At 39.4% G+C, this 14,877-nt stretch overlaps 1 protein-coding gene across 1 annotated transcript in view; it reads left to right on the forward strand.

The window, feature by feature from the left end:
- LOC117505150 (glucosidase 2 subunit beta-like) overlaps nt 1–14,877 on the forward strand; it is a 248,340-nt gene that overhangs the window by 44,831 nt on the left and 188,632 nt on the right. The gene's annotated exons all lie outside the window — the stretch shown is intronic.

Raw genomic sequence — 14,877 nt, forward strand, 5'->3', positions numbered from 1 at the left:
TAAATGCACCTTGATGTACACCATTTATACATTATCTTTGCTTTTTGCATTGATTTCTATCACTGTTGGCGATGCCATTTGTGACCAACAACACAAACGACCCTTTTCAAGGCCAATGCAACATCAGGAAGCTGGACATATTTGCAAGCTGAATGTGGAAGGAATGTCAAGGGCAAAGAATGACTCCATTTCCAGCGCTGCAAAAGAGCTTGAAGTTGATGTTCTCTGTCTTAAACAGTCAATCCGCTCAGCTACCAACCCATTTCCCCCCTTTGAACAACATGAAAATTGTTTGAATGTCTGCTCCTAACAAGGCTCTCATGTCTGGTAAAGTCTATCCTGCCAAGAGAATGAGCAGGCTTTAGATCTGGTAGAAGCTGTGAGAACTTGGTCTGCACAGCATGCAGACTTGACATGTCTTCCAACATGTCAAGAAAGCTCTTACCGACTTATCAGCCTATGACATTGTCTGGACAAGCAGACTTCTGTTGAATATATCCGGGATCCTGAAGTGCCAAGCTATTATGCACTGTTTATCTTCCATCCTCAGCAAATGCAGATTCAAGGTCTCACTGGGGAATCAGTCCAGCTCTGTCAGGAGCCTGAATGACGGCCTATCCCAAGGCTCCGTCTTCAACATCTTTGTAAGCACTTTATTACCAACCTCTCAAGGAAGTTTGGTAATGCAGGTGTCCTCAATCATGCTTGGAGGACATCAACATAGTGCTGAACCAAGACCTCAGAGTCATGGAGGAGGAGTAGTTCACCTTCTGGAGACTCTGCCCCAACCCCAAGAAGACAACACTTACTCCTTTTTATCTTGGTAATGTTCTCACCAATGCTAAACTCCAAGTGTCCCTCTCAGGTAAGCCAGTGTAGAACAAGAAGTTTTCCAAATACCTTGGGGTCACAGTTGACTGGACTCTTACTTCCCATTAACTCCTGAAGCTGACAAGCTAAAGTCAAGGATGAACTTCTTTAGTAAGGTCATGGGCAATGATGCCGGTAACGCGTGACTCTCATCTGACCGCTTTTTTCAGTAGCAAGTAATCTAACGCGTTAATCTTTCCAAATCAGTATTCAGATTAAAGTTACTTTTCCGAGTCACTGTGCATGACTATTATTTTTGTATTGTGGTTCAATCACAGCTTTAAAACAAGTGTCCCGACAAGATGCAGGTGGAGGTCTGAACTGCCCACTTTCAGCGAGCTGCTGCACAGAGCCGTGTCCACTGTGCAGCTCAGCTCAGAGTTGAAAAACAGTTGTCTGTCAAAGTGCAGTGATGCTGCTCAAAGTAACTAATAAAGTAACTGGTCATCTAATTTACTTTTAAAATTGAGTAATCAGTAAAGTAATTAAGTTACTTTTTCAAGCAGTAATCAGTAATTGGATTACTTTTTCAAAGTAACTGGCAGCACTGGTCACAGGTAACAGTTGGGGATCCAAGGCAGTACTCGACAGCAGAGTACTGTTGTATTCATTCACCAGAAGGTCTTGTAAGTGCTTAAAAAACAAGGAATACTTCGAATTGGAAGGAAAAATAAAATGATAGATGGGAGGTGAATGGAAAATCTTTAAGACTGGATCACAATGACAAACATATTTTTGCTATTGCCTAGTTGAACCGCACTGTACCTAAAGTAATTCACATCAATATGTATACGTTCAATGCTCATTAGTTCCACTGTAGCGTCTCGTGTACTGTCATCAATCTTAGTCGAAAGCTTTTACATCTCATTTCATGAAACTACAACACTGTGAATGATTTCTTATTCAGCAAACTTCAAAAACTCATCCAGTCAGTGCATTGTTTAATCTGAAAGTCTCATCCACCCCCCCACCCCGCCCCGCCCTAAACAATTTTCCACCGTGCTGCCCGGCCATGAAAGTTTGACCAACTCACTGCTGTGTGAGCACATGCTGTAAGAGAAATCCATCGAGCTGATTCAATGGGCTATCTGTGCGTGACTTGCAGAAAAACGAACACGATATTAAATGAGAATGTACCCTTCATCCTACTGTCAATTCTGCCTGCTGGAGAGAGAGAGAAAAAAATAAAACACTGAAGCAAGCTGGGCATATTCTCCTGGAAGGGAAACGAGGCTGGGCATGGTAAACACAAAGAGCGATAAAACATATGACTGCACGAAGTGCTTGTGCAGCGATTTTTCCAGTAACCACCATGCCCACTTACGAATTCCTGAGCCTGTCACTCCCATTATTCAGTGCCCCCCCTCCAACCCCCATTACTCACTCCCACCACTCCCTCCCTGTCCTCATCTCCATCCATCCCCTCCATCACAAGTGCGCTTAATATCTGCAAGTGGTGCTTATTTGTTTACAGCCAGTGTGTTTGAGTCACGGTCAGATTTAGTGAGTCGACTGCCTTTTGGATAGACATTGATACTCATCTGAATAAAGTAATAGGAGGAGGGTCATTCTCTATCTGTGTATCTGTCGCTCTTTCTCTCGCTGGGACTGGAACCTATCCAGGTGGTCACAAGGTGAGAGGTAGGGTACACCCTGCGCAAGCCACCAGTCTATTGCAGGACCAACAGATCTAGACAGACAAACATATTCACACACTCACTCACACTTACGGTCAATTTAGAGTCACCAGTTTACCAAAACGGTATGTCTTTAGAAGTGGGAGGAAGCCGGAGCACCCATGCAAACATGTGGAGGATGTGCAAACTCCACGCAGAAAGTACTCTGGGACCTTCTCGCTGTGAGGCAACAGTGTTAACCACTAAGCCAACATGCTTCCCAAATGTAACATTTATGAAGCCAAATAGAAAAGTCAAAATGTTGATCTGCATAAGTAATGTCACCCTTTAGTGTAACACAAGTAGATCATCACTTTTACAGCCAGTTATCTGTAGACAAGTCAAGGTATGGATGCATGAATATTTCCAAGTCACTGACTATGTCATGGAGTTCATGTGCATCAAGAAATGCAAGCAGGTAGCAGCACAGTGGCTGAGTAGTTTGCACTGTTGCCTCACAGTGAGAAAATCCTGGGATCGCTTCTCACCAGGTTCTTTCTTTGTGGAGCTTGCATGCTATCCTCATGATGCTTGGGTTCCCTGCAGGTGCTCTGGCTTTATTCCACTTCCAAAGACATGTAGGTTAGGTGGATTGGAAACTTTAAAGTGACCATAGGTATGAGTGAGAGTATGTTTGTCTGTGTGTACATTAGTGTTCAGAATAATAGTAGTGCTATGTGACTAAAAAGATTAATCCAGGTTTTGAGTATATTTCTTATTGTTACATCGGAAACAAGGTACCAGTAGATTCAGTAGATTCTCACAAATCCAACAAGACCAAGCATTCATAATATGCACACTCTTAAAGCTATGAAATTGGGCTATTAGTAAAAAAAAGTAAAAAAACGGGGTGTTCACAATAATAGTAGTGTGGCATTCAGTCAGTGAGTCAGTCAGTTTTGTGGAACAAACAGGTGTGAATCAGGTGTCCCTGATTTAAGGATGAAGTCAGCACCTGTTGAACATGCTTTTCTCTTTGAAAGCCTGAGGAAAATGGGACGTTCAAGACATTGTTCAGAAGAACAGTGTAGTTTGATTAAAAGTTGGTTGGAGAGGGGAAAACTTATACACAGGTGCAAAAAAATTATAGGCTGTTCATCTAGAGTGATCTCCAATGCTTTAAAATGGACAAAAAAAAAAAAAAACAGAGGCGTGGAAGAAAACGGAAAACAACTATCAAAATGGATAGAAGAATAACCAGAATGGCAAAGGCTCACCCATTGATCAGCTCCAGGATGATCAAAGACAGTCTGGAGTTACCTGTAAGTGCTGTAACAGAAGACGCCTGTGTGAAGCTAATTTATTTGCAAGAATCCCCCTCAAAGCCCCTCTGTTAAATAAAAGACATATAGAGAAGAGGTTACAATTTGCCAAAGAACACATCAACTGGCCTAAAAAGAAATGGAGGAATATTTTGTGGACTGATGAGAGTAAAATTGTTCTTTTTGGGTCCAAACTCTGAATTCAAGTCACAGTTCTCAGTGAAGACAGTGAAGCATGGTGGTGCAAGCATCATGATATGGGCATGTTTCTCCTACTATGGTGTTGGGCCTATATATTGCATACCAGGTATCATGGATCAGTTTGGATATGTCAAAATACTTGAAGAGGTCATGTTGCCTTATGCTGAAGAGGACATGCCCTTGAAATTGGTGTTTCAACAAGACAATGACCCCAAGCACACTAGTAAACGCGCAAAATCCTGGTTCCAAACCAACAAAATTAATGCCTCGCAGATGTGAAGAAATCATGAAAAATGGTGGTTATACAACTAAATACTAGTTTAGTGATTCACAGGATTGCTAAAAAAGCAGTTTGAACATAATAGTTTTTAGTTTGTAGCGTCAACAGCAGATGCTACTATTATTGTGAACATCCCCTTTTCTACTTTTTTACTAATAGCCCGATTTCATAGCCTTAAGAGTGTGCATATCATGAATGCTTGGTCTTGTTGGATTTGTGAGAATCTATTGAATCTACTGGTACTTTGTTTCCCATGTAACAATAAGAAATATACTCAAAACCTGGATTAATCTTTTTAGTCACATAGCACTACTATTATTCTGAACACTACTGTATGTGGACATGCAATAGACTGATGGCCCCTTCGTGAAACTTGGAAGCTTGGCCACCATGCAAGAAATAGCATAGTGAGGAAAGCCATCAAGTCACCCAGACAACCCTGAATAAATTTCAGGCTTCTATGGCTGCCACTAGAGAAATGCATGTTGCACATTTTATTTTTTTGCTGTGATCACAGATTGGACAGATGCTTGGTTCTTGCTGAGGGCGAGTACTTCTTATGGCCATGCATTATAATTATTTATTATTGTCATAAAAACAAATCCCACACTCAGAAAATAAACAAATAAAAAGGGGTATATGGATATGGGGCCTTACTTCAATTGATCTACTGACCTCTAATCTGTCCCCTTTGTTTGACTTGCGTATCTTCATTGAGACCACTCCCACACAGTTTGTGGTCACTGGTAACATCGGCCACTCTGTAGGTTCTGACATTCTGTAGGGAGCTTCTCCACTTTCTATTAATGAGAATGTAGTTTCTCTGACTCGTGGTATTTCCATCAGGTGATGTCCACATCATTCCTTATGTTTTTTGCTGAAACAGTACCTACTAGTTCCGTTCGCCAACCTCCACAAGCTTGTCATGCACCAGCACTGCTTTTGTTTTTGAATAACTGTTCATAAAAGTCGTCTTTGTCTGCCTTCTCTGCGTCTTTGATTGGCACATCGCTCACTATTACTCTCTGTTTGGTGTATTTTTGCAAGAACCTGGCCGTGAGAAATCTTAGTCAATCCATGACTTCTCTATTTTACTGTTCAAAATCAGGGCAACTCATTCTGTGTGCTGATCATCTGGTCTGCCTGACTATGGTGCGTCCTGACGCTAATTTTCTTTTCCCATTTCTTGCCCATTGGACACATGGCAATGCTATCCGGCTGTTAGGATATCTACGTTTTAGTTGTCAACCTCCTTTACCACCTGGGCAAGCTTGCCTGCCTGTTATAAAGTCTTCAAGTTCAAGCAGTCAACCATTGGAGATGATTTGGCTGTCCTCCATGCGTCATCCTTGTCACCACCAATAGCAGTTTCTCTGATGCTGGTTTTTGTGACAACTTGTGACACAATGAAGTTGTTTGTCCCATGTGTGGAGGTCCAGCTGATGTTATTCATCAGAATTCTCACCTGCAACTCTCCTAGTATGTTTGAAACTTGCCAGAGGTTAGAGTTCTCCACCGGTATAGCTTTCAGGGTCAAAGAAACGTGCAAGCCTCAGCACGTGGGGAGGCATAACTAATTCAAGTCAGTTAAAATATTCAACCTGAATGCAATTGTGAATCACTTCACTGGTAATTATTGTCATTAGTTTTTTTGATTTAGTGATTATTCAGTCCTCAGGCAATCAGGCAATATTGTTTAAAAAAAACAACATTCCAAAGCTCGAGTTGAAATCAGCATTTTACCCCCTCAAACAAGTAATTGATTAATCAGCTTCTTATTTCAGCACTATTGGAAGCGTCACACACAAATACAACCTACAGTGCCAGCTGGCAGGCAGTTGGCAGCTCAGTGTAGGATTAACTGGTACCAGTATGTTGGCCTATAAATAGTCTGCCAACTGCTTCAGGAAATGAACCATGATGGAGCCTCCCAAAGGCCCATGAACAGGTTGTGCTTTTTTTTATCTCTCCTTTCTGAAAGGATTTCTTTATGTATATGTGGTTGTCAACTTGTCAGCGACTTTAATTCCAAACGATTATGAGCGTATTTCGTTGTAGTCCTGAGATACAATGCGAAGCAATCACGCCAAAACGTATATGCGTGGTGTGTAAATGCTCTCTGTTACCGCGAAAAAAAAAAAAGGCAGTTTTCTTCAAGCCCCACTGCCCAAGCCGCTGTTGTGCACCCTCACAGTATACAAGCTGATTGTTTTTCCCAGCACTTACCTTGTGTATTGATTCTTTGTCGTGGAACAAGCTATTCGCTTTGTCTGTTTGCCTGCGCTTCCACTTTTGATGGACTCCCGGGATTGATCCTGGCCATGCAGTCATTATCTCAGTTCAGTAGTGTTCGTTTCTGTGGAACCTCTGGAAGAAAGACACAATCAGGGTAAATGGATCCAAGTGTTTGAGGATAAGCGGTGCTATGTAAAGATGACAAAGCTGGAATAGTGCTTTTGCTCCTGAAGTGCCGTATTTCATTCCTTATCTATCAGACAAGACCATTAATGCTGCATCCAAGATGGGGAAATATCTATTTATTGTAGCTACACTCCAGCTCATACATCAGTAATTGTCCTCATTTATGAATATGTCACATTTTTACGTTAGAGTTCTTTAAAAAAAAAATGCAATAAAGATTCATGCAGGTTTTGAACTTTGTTTGATTCTTTCTGAAACAGAACTGTTAATACAGACGACTGTATGAACAGTCCTGAAAACCTGTTACTACTCAGAGGAAACACCCAACATATGTATGCAGACAGTGTTTGTCTTTGTCATATCAGTTTTCATGTCATCCCCTGTGGAGAATGAGAATGGGGGCGGTGGGGGAGAAGTAATACTAAAATGGCACCAAGGTTTAATCTCTGCTTTTAGTCTTTGTTTCATTTCATCTCCATTCTGGTGGTGTTACAGAGGCAAAATTACAAAATTGTGTACTTGACCAAATAAATATGGGCCGACCGTATTGACAAATAATGTAGGCTCCTGTTGCTGCTGCCTGCTGCTACTACCACAAATAATATTCAAAAATGCACGAGCATCTTTTTTGCAGTTGCTCCAAATGAGGACGGAGCCGATGCAGCTGCCTGGAGAAAATTGCACTCGTCTTTTTTCTGAGTGTTCTGCCTTATTTTTTTTGTGTAGCCACCCAGATCACGTTTTTTTTTAAACATTTATTCATTTTCAATTTAACACACAATAACAAGAACAACAGAGGAGATGCATATGTCAAAAAATAAATGACTAAAATAAATAAATACCTTAATATAGACGCAAATACCAAAACAAATACAAGCTGAAATAATACTTAAGATGATACAACCAAGGAGGAGGATAAAAAATGGCACAAAAAAAGAGCCACCCGCAATTTCAGACGTCCACCACCTCCAAAATTCAGGGGAGTCTTCCATGCCCTAATGTCTATTTGTGGTGCAAATTTGATGAGAATCCGTGAAGTAGTTTTGAAGTAATCCTTCAAATCCTATATAAAGTGAAGTCTTAATCCAGATCTGGATCACCTCCAAAATTTAATGGAGTCTTCCATGCCCTATTGTCTGTCTGTGGTGCAAATTTGGTGAGAAGCTGTGAAGTGGTTTTGAAGTAATCCTTCAAATCCTATATAAAGTGAAGTCTTAATCCAGATCTGGATCACCTACAAAATTTAATGGAGTCTTCCATGCCCTAATGTCTATCTGTGGTGCAAATTTGGTGAGAAGCTGTGAAGTAGTTTTGAAGTAATCCTTCAAATCTTTTATAAAGTGAAGTCTTGATCCAGAATCTGGATCCGGATCACCTCCAAAATTCAGTGGAGTCTTCCATGCCCTAATATCTATGTGTGGTGCAAATTTGATGAGAATCTGTGAAGTAGTTTTGAAGTAATTTTTCAAATCCTATATAAAGTGAAATCTTGATCCAGAATCCAGATCTGGATCACCTCCAACATTTAATGGAGTCTTCATGCCCGAACAGCTGTGGTGAAAATGTTATCAAAATCAATGCAGTAGTTTTGATGCAATCCTGCAAACAGCCAGACAAATAAATATATGCCAATGATTTTATTACATCCTTGGTGGATGTAATCAAAGGTGATTAGATGTCTGGTATCACTGGTGCCCATATATCAGCAAACCTATCTGTTTGCAGTTGTAATCTTGCACTGGCTTTCCTCCTTTATCCTGGCCCTTATACTAGGAGCTTCCAGCTTCATCCAGGACACAGTTATTGTTTTCTTTGCCATTAAAAGCAGAATTCTCCACAAATAAATCAAATTTCCATCACTGATGCAATCAGCAATTATACCTAAGATGTAAAGTGCCTGATCCAAAGTAAAACTGATCACCAAAAATGTGTTTAATCTCCTTTTGAATATCCTTCCAAACATTCAGTAGCTTTGGACAATCACAAAATATGTGTGTATAGTCCCCGACTAATCCACAACCCCTCCAACATAGTTCTGATGTGTTACTGTATTTTGAATTGATAGATGGTGTGTTAAAGTATGTCATTTTTATTTTCCACTCAACCCCCCCCCCCCCCATTTTTTATCTTCTATTATATGTTTCCATTTCCCACTTTCACATCTTTATTGTTCGCCCAGAGCTCTTTAAGTTGAAAATCTGAATTTTTCAGAAAGACCCTGGTGTGATCACTACTGCACTTTTTTCAGGCAACCAATCTACTGCACATTTTCAGGCAACCAATCACATGAGGCAAAACCCTCCTCTCTAATAACCAAGAAAATGGAAGAAGCATCTTGTTTTTGTTGTCTGTCTCTACAGTCAGCTGATATGTCACACAAAATATCTCATTCTAGAGACAAAAGTCTCTGAATGTTGTTGGGCTGACATGTCTCTACAATGTTGCATGGACATCTTGAACAGTCTCTAGATTGACAAACTGGGGTGGTGGTTCCCATCTTTAAAAAAAAAAGTTAACAACGGAGTCTGTTTCAGTTATAGAGGAATTACTCTGCTCAGCCTTGCTGGGAAGGACTATGCCAGGGTGCATGAAAGGAGACTCAGACTAATATTCGAACCTCAGATTCATGAGGAGCAAATCTGGTTCCTCCATGGTTGTGGAATGGTAGGACAATGCTTTACCCTCACATGCTTAGATATTGAAGGGATCTTGGGAGTATCCCCAACCAGTCTGCATGTGTTTTGTGTTTTGGAAATGGCCTACAACTGGATTCCCTAAGGTGACCTGTTGCAGGTGCTGGGGGTGTTTTGGGTTCCAGAGCTGTTGCAATATGCAGTCCGGTCTGTATATGACCAACGCAGGAGAACTGTTGGCCACATTCTTAACCTTTCATGAGACCTGTTTCCAGTGAGGCGAGATTCTTGATTTACCAATAGATTTACACTTCTATCTTCACCTGTGTTCATGAACTTTGGGTGGGAACCAAAAGAACAAGGTTGTACATAAAGTGGCAGAAAGGAGACAAGCTCAATTAGCCAGGTTGGGACTCTGAGTAGAGCCACTACTTCTTTGCATCGAAAGCCAGCTGAGGTGGTTTGGGCAGCTGGTGAGGATGTTCTCTGCTCATCTCCCTGGGGAGGTCTTCCAGGCATGTCTTACCAGGAGATAGAATCAGGGAAAACCCAGGACATTACATCTCTCTCTCTCTCTCTCAAAATATATATATATATATATATATATATATATATATATATATATATATATATATATATATATAATATTTCCAAGGTGTCTTGGGAATGTCGTGAGTTCTCCCAGAACAGTTGGTGGACTTGGCTGAGGATAGGGAAGTCTGAGATGAGCTGCTTGGTCTACTGCCACTGTGACCCAGATCTGGATAAGTTGCAGAAAATGAATGAATGAATGAATGAATGAATGAATGAATGAACATAAAACTTTATCTGCGGTAGCATATTTGCCAGACTTTGTTCCTGTTGAGGGTGAGTGCTTTTTATCACTGTACTCATGTTTAGCTATTTATTGTTGATGCAGAGAAGACATGCACATCCAAAACACATAAAGGGCGTGCTGGATCAAGAAAAAAGCTTTATTAATAAAGACGTGACATTTTGGGCAAACGTCACGTCTTTATTAATAAAGCTTTTTTGCATGGGAGCGCTGTGGTGGTGTGGATCTCTCTATTTTTGGTATAGCTATTTGTTGTTGTCATAGAAATAAATCCCATGAACAGGACTTTTATTTTTACATTAAAATTCTGGGGTGAAGTCCTTCTCAGTGCCCTCTCAGTACATTTCTGCCAAAAAAAAAAAAAGCTTGATGGACATGGCGCCTAAACTTCCAAACAGTAAATGTTGCTGATGACCAGCATCAGTGTCAGGTGTTTAAAAATGAAATAGTATCTTTCACAGCTCTGCCTTGGCTCTTAGTTTGTCACGCTCATTTCTCCTGCAGCTTCATATCTGGCACCTTAACACACCTCGTCTCTCCTGCTCATTTCCCTAATTGGAAGTAGTAGCTGTTCACACCTGTACCTCATTCAGCCTACACAGATTTTCTCCATGCCACTTCATTTTCACTGGTCTCCTCTCTGTCTCATCATCATAACAGCTTGGTTTTCACTTCTTGGTAGTAGTTTTCTTTATGAGTTTTTATATATTTTTTGACTGACAGTACTTTTTGTGAGTATCTTCTTTTGTTTTCCATCCCTGTGTTTGATGCTGGAGTTGTTTTGAGTTCTCTCACATCAATAAAATCACATACCCCATGACTGACAATCAAGTGGAATTTTATGCATCCAGACTCTCAGATCACATTATTTGTACAACATCAATACATCAGTAATTTCAAGGTGCTAGATTAAATATTAGTTTCAAAATCAGCCTGATCACACCAAATGATCTTTGAACATGTCTGAATATTAATATTGTTATCGTAATTCTCATGCGTCACTTGAAATACACAAATATGAATCTCTGGGAATATGCTAAATTCACAAATTTTAAGATTTTTTTCTCCCTCACGGTATTTCTCTCTCCCACTCCATTTTTAATCTTTTCCCATAATGTAGCCTTAATATGCTGTGGTTGAAAAGGAACTTTATGGAAACATTAATTATTTGAAGAATATTAAAGTTTTTGTTGTGTTTTTTTAATCTAATGTTAAACTTATTTACAAACCTCAGGCTTTGGTCTATTTTGTCTGTTTGGTTAGACGAATAAAAATCTGTTTATATATTTGACAGTATATTAAAGTACACAAGGTCAGTTGTGTTGATTTATGATCTTCATCTAAAGTGTATTTAATGTCAAAATGTCTACATAAAAACATTATGCATTATTGCTAGTGAGGATGTAAGAAAAAAGTTGACAGGATTTTTTTTTTTTTTTTTTTTTACCAGGGATTTTAATTTGTGTATTTTGTACATTTTAAGTGTAATTATATCTTTCACCTTCTGTTACTACCTGACCGGAAATGTGAAAGTTTTATATTTTATTTTTAGGGGGAGGTAAACAGTTGTGAATTATTACCCTGGGATAAGTTTTCCTGCTATATGGAAAAGGACTTTTGGATTTTTAGTTTTGCTATTTAGATCATAATATCACAAGCTTTTCTTAACCAGTAAGGTTGTGCAAGGCTTCAAATTCCTAAATTTACTCTTCCCATTATGTAAGTGTTCAGTTATTATTCAGCTCAGTGTTACTCTTGGATGTCGTCTAAAAATAAGTCATACAGTCAAATCCAGCAGACTGGAGAATGCTGTGTTCAGGATATTGGTGAGCATGTCCACCAAGTAACCATTTGGAAAGTGAACCTATAACCTCAGGCAGTTCTAATACTAAATTCAGGCATGTCTGAGGAACTGATGTAATGAGTAATAGCAAAGGGTATGCAGAGACCTACATATTCAAATAAGTCAAATTAAGCATCAAAATTTTAGCTAAAGTCAGATTTTTTTTCATAGAAGTTACTCCTTCTTATCTTATAGACTTTATAAAAACAGTATAATTACTTTGTTTTGATAGTGCATTGTACTATCAGCTAACTGTAGCATTGTAACATTGTAAAACAGCTAACTGATCACCTGCAGAGGAATGGTCTATTTGAAGAGTTTCAGTCAGGTTTTAGAATTCATCATAGTACAGAAACAGCATTAGTGAAGGTTACAAATTATCTTCTTATGGCTTCGGACAGTGGACTTATCTCTGTGCTTGTTCTGTTGGACCTCAGTGCTGCTTTTGATACTGTTGACCATAAAATTTTATTACAGAGATTAGAGCATGTCATAGGTATTAAAGGCACTGCGCTGCGGTGGTTTGAATCATATTTGTCTAATAGATTACAGTTTGTTCATGTAAATGGGGAATCTTCTTCACAGACTAAAGTTAATTATGGAGTTCCACAAGGTTCTGTGCTAGGACCAATTTTATTCACTTTATACATGCTTCCCTTGGGCAGTATTATTAGACGGTATTGCTTAAATTTTCATTGTTACGCAGATGATACCCAGCTTTATCTATCCATGAAGCCAGAGGATTCACACCAATTAGCTAAACTGCAGGATTGTCTTACAGACATAAAGACATGGATGACCTCTAATTTCCTGCTTTTAAACTCAGATAAAACTGAAGTTATTGTACTTGGCCCCACAAATCTTAGAAGCATGGTGTCTAACCAGATCGTTACTCTGGATGGCATTTCCCTGATCTCTAGTAATACTGTGAGAAATCTTGGAGTTATTTTTGATCAGGATATGTCATTCAAAGCGCATATTAAACAAATATGTAGGACTGCCTTTTTGCATTTACGCAATATTTCTAAAATCAGAAAGGTCTTGTCTCAGAGTGATGCTGAAAAACTAATTCATGCATTTATTTCCTCTAGGCTGGACTATTGTAATTCATTATTATCAGGTTGTCCTAAAAGTTCCCTAAAAAGCCTTCAGTTGGTTCAGAATGCTGCAGCTAGAGTACTGACGGGGACTAGCAGGAGAGAGCATATCTCACCCGTGTTGGCCTCTCTTCATTGGCTTCCTGTTAATTCTAGAATAGAATTTAAAATTCTTCTTCTTACTTATAAGGTTTTGAATAATCAGGTCCCATCTTATCTTAGGGACCTCGTAGTACCATATTACCCCATTAGAGCGCTTCGCTCTCAGACTGCGGGCTTACTTGTGGTTCCTAGGGTTTGTAAGAGTAGAATGGGAGGCAGAGCCTTCAGCTTTCAGGCTCCTCTCCTGTGGAACCAGCTCCCAATTCAGATCAGGGAGACAGATACCCTCTCTACTTTTAAGATTAGGCTTAAAACTTTCCTTTTCGCTAAGGCTTATAGTTAGGGCTGGATCGGGTGACCCTGGACCATCCCTTGGTTATGTTGCTTTAGACGTAGACTGTGGAGGGTTCCCATGATGCACTGTTTCTTTCTTTTTTTGCTCCGTATGCATCACTCTGCATTTAATCATTAGTGATCGATCTCTGCCCCCCTTCTCGGCATGTCTTCTTCCTGGTTCTTTCCCTCAGCCCCAACCAGTCTCAGCAGAAGACTGCCCCTCCCTGAGCCTGGTTCTGCTGGAGGTTTCTTCCTGTTAAAAGGGAGTTTTTCCTTCCCACTGTGGCCAAGTGCTTGCTCATAGGGGGTCGTTTTGACCGTTGGGGTTTTTCATGGTTATTGTATGGCCTTGCCTTGCAATATGGAGCGTCTTGGGGCAACTGTTTGTTGTGATTTGGCGCTATATAAGAAAAAAGTTGATTGATTGATTGACTATGGTTTGTTCTGTTGTGTTGAGATATTTTAGTTAGCTGATTAATCTATATTGGCGCTGCTTTTTTTTTCTTTTTTGGTATTTGTTGTTATGAGTGTACATACATGTAGTGTATATAGCAAATGGTAAAATTTTTTTTGTTAAGTTTGTTTACAAGATTTATTTGTTAAGTATGTGTGTGTGCCAAATAAATTCATTCATTCATAAATTCATTCATTCATATCATATTCAAAGCAACATTACTCTTTGTGTATTAAAATGGACAGGTTTCAAAGACAACAGCCAAGTGTACATTGTGCTTTAGCCAAGTTTCACATAATCTGATGTTCAAAAATAATTTATCACTCATGATTCTGAAACTGGTGATCTAATATTAATAAAACCTAGAAAATGGGACTTACTGGATTTGATAGACAACACGTTTGAGCTGGGAATTGATGCTCTTTTAATGTAAGTTAATCAGGTCTTATTTTAGAGATTAAAAAAATTGTGACTTGACCTGTGTGTGAAATTAAAAATTCAAGATGCTTTCAGAATTTTTTTTAAATGCTTTGTGCCTCACAAACACCATTGAACAGCTTATGCTACAATCTGGCTGATGAATTGGTGCTAAATGTTTCTGATTTATATGTTTCCAAGACTTATGTGTTTCTTGGTAAGTAAAAGATACAGGTTTAATTTGGAATTTTCCCCTCCCTTTCACACACCCCTTGTTATCAACATACTTTGCTTCCTGACTTAATTAACCTCCTAAACCAGTGTTTTTCAAATGTTTTCATACTAAGGACCACTTAACCAAAAAACAAAGAAAAAACAATCTCGCAGAACACCGAACTCAACAAATATCCAAAAACAATGGGTCTGTTTACAACCTCAACAGGCAAATCA

Source organism: Thalassophryne amazonica, chromosome 23 (genome assembly GCF_902500255.1).
Source record: "Thalassophryne amazonica chromosome 23, fThaAma1.1, whole genome shotgun sequence".
Classification (NCBI taxonomy): Eukaryota; Metazoa; Chordata; class Actinopteri; order Batrachoidiformes; family Batrachoididae; genus Thalassophryne; species Thalassophryne amazonica.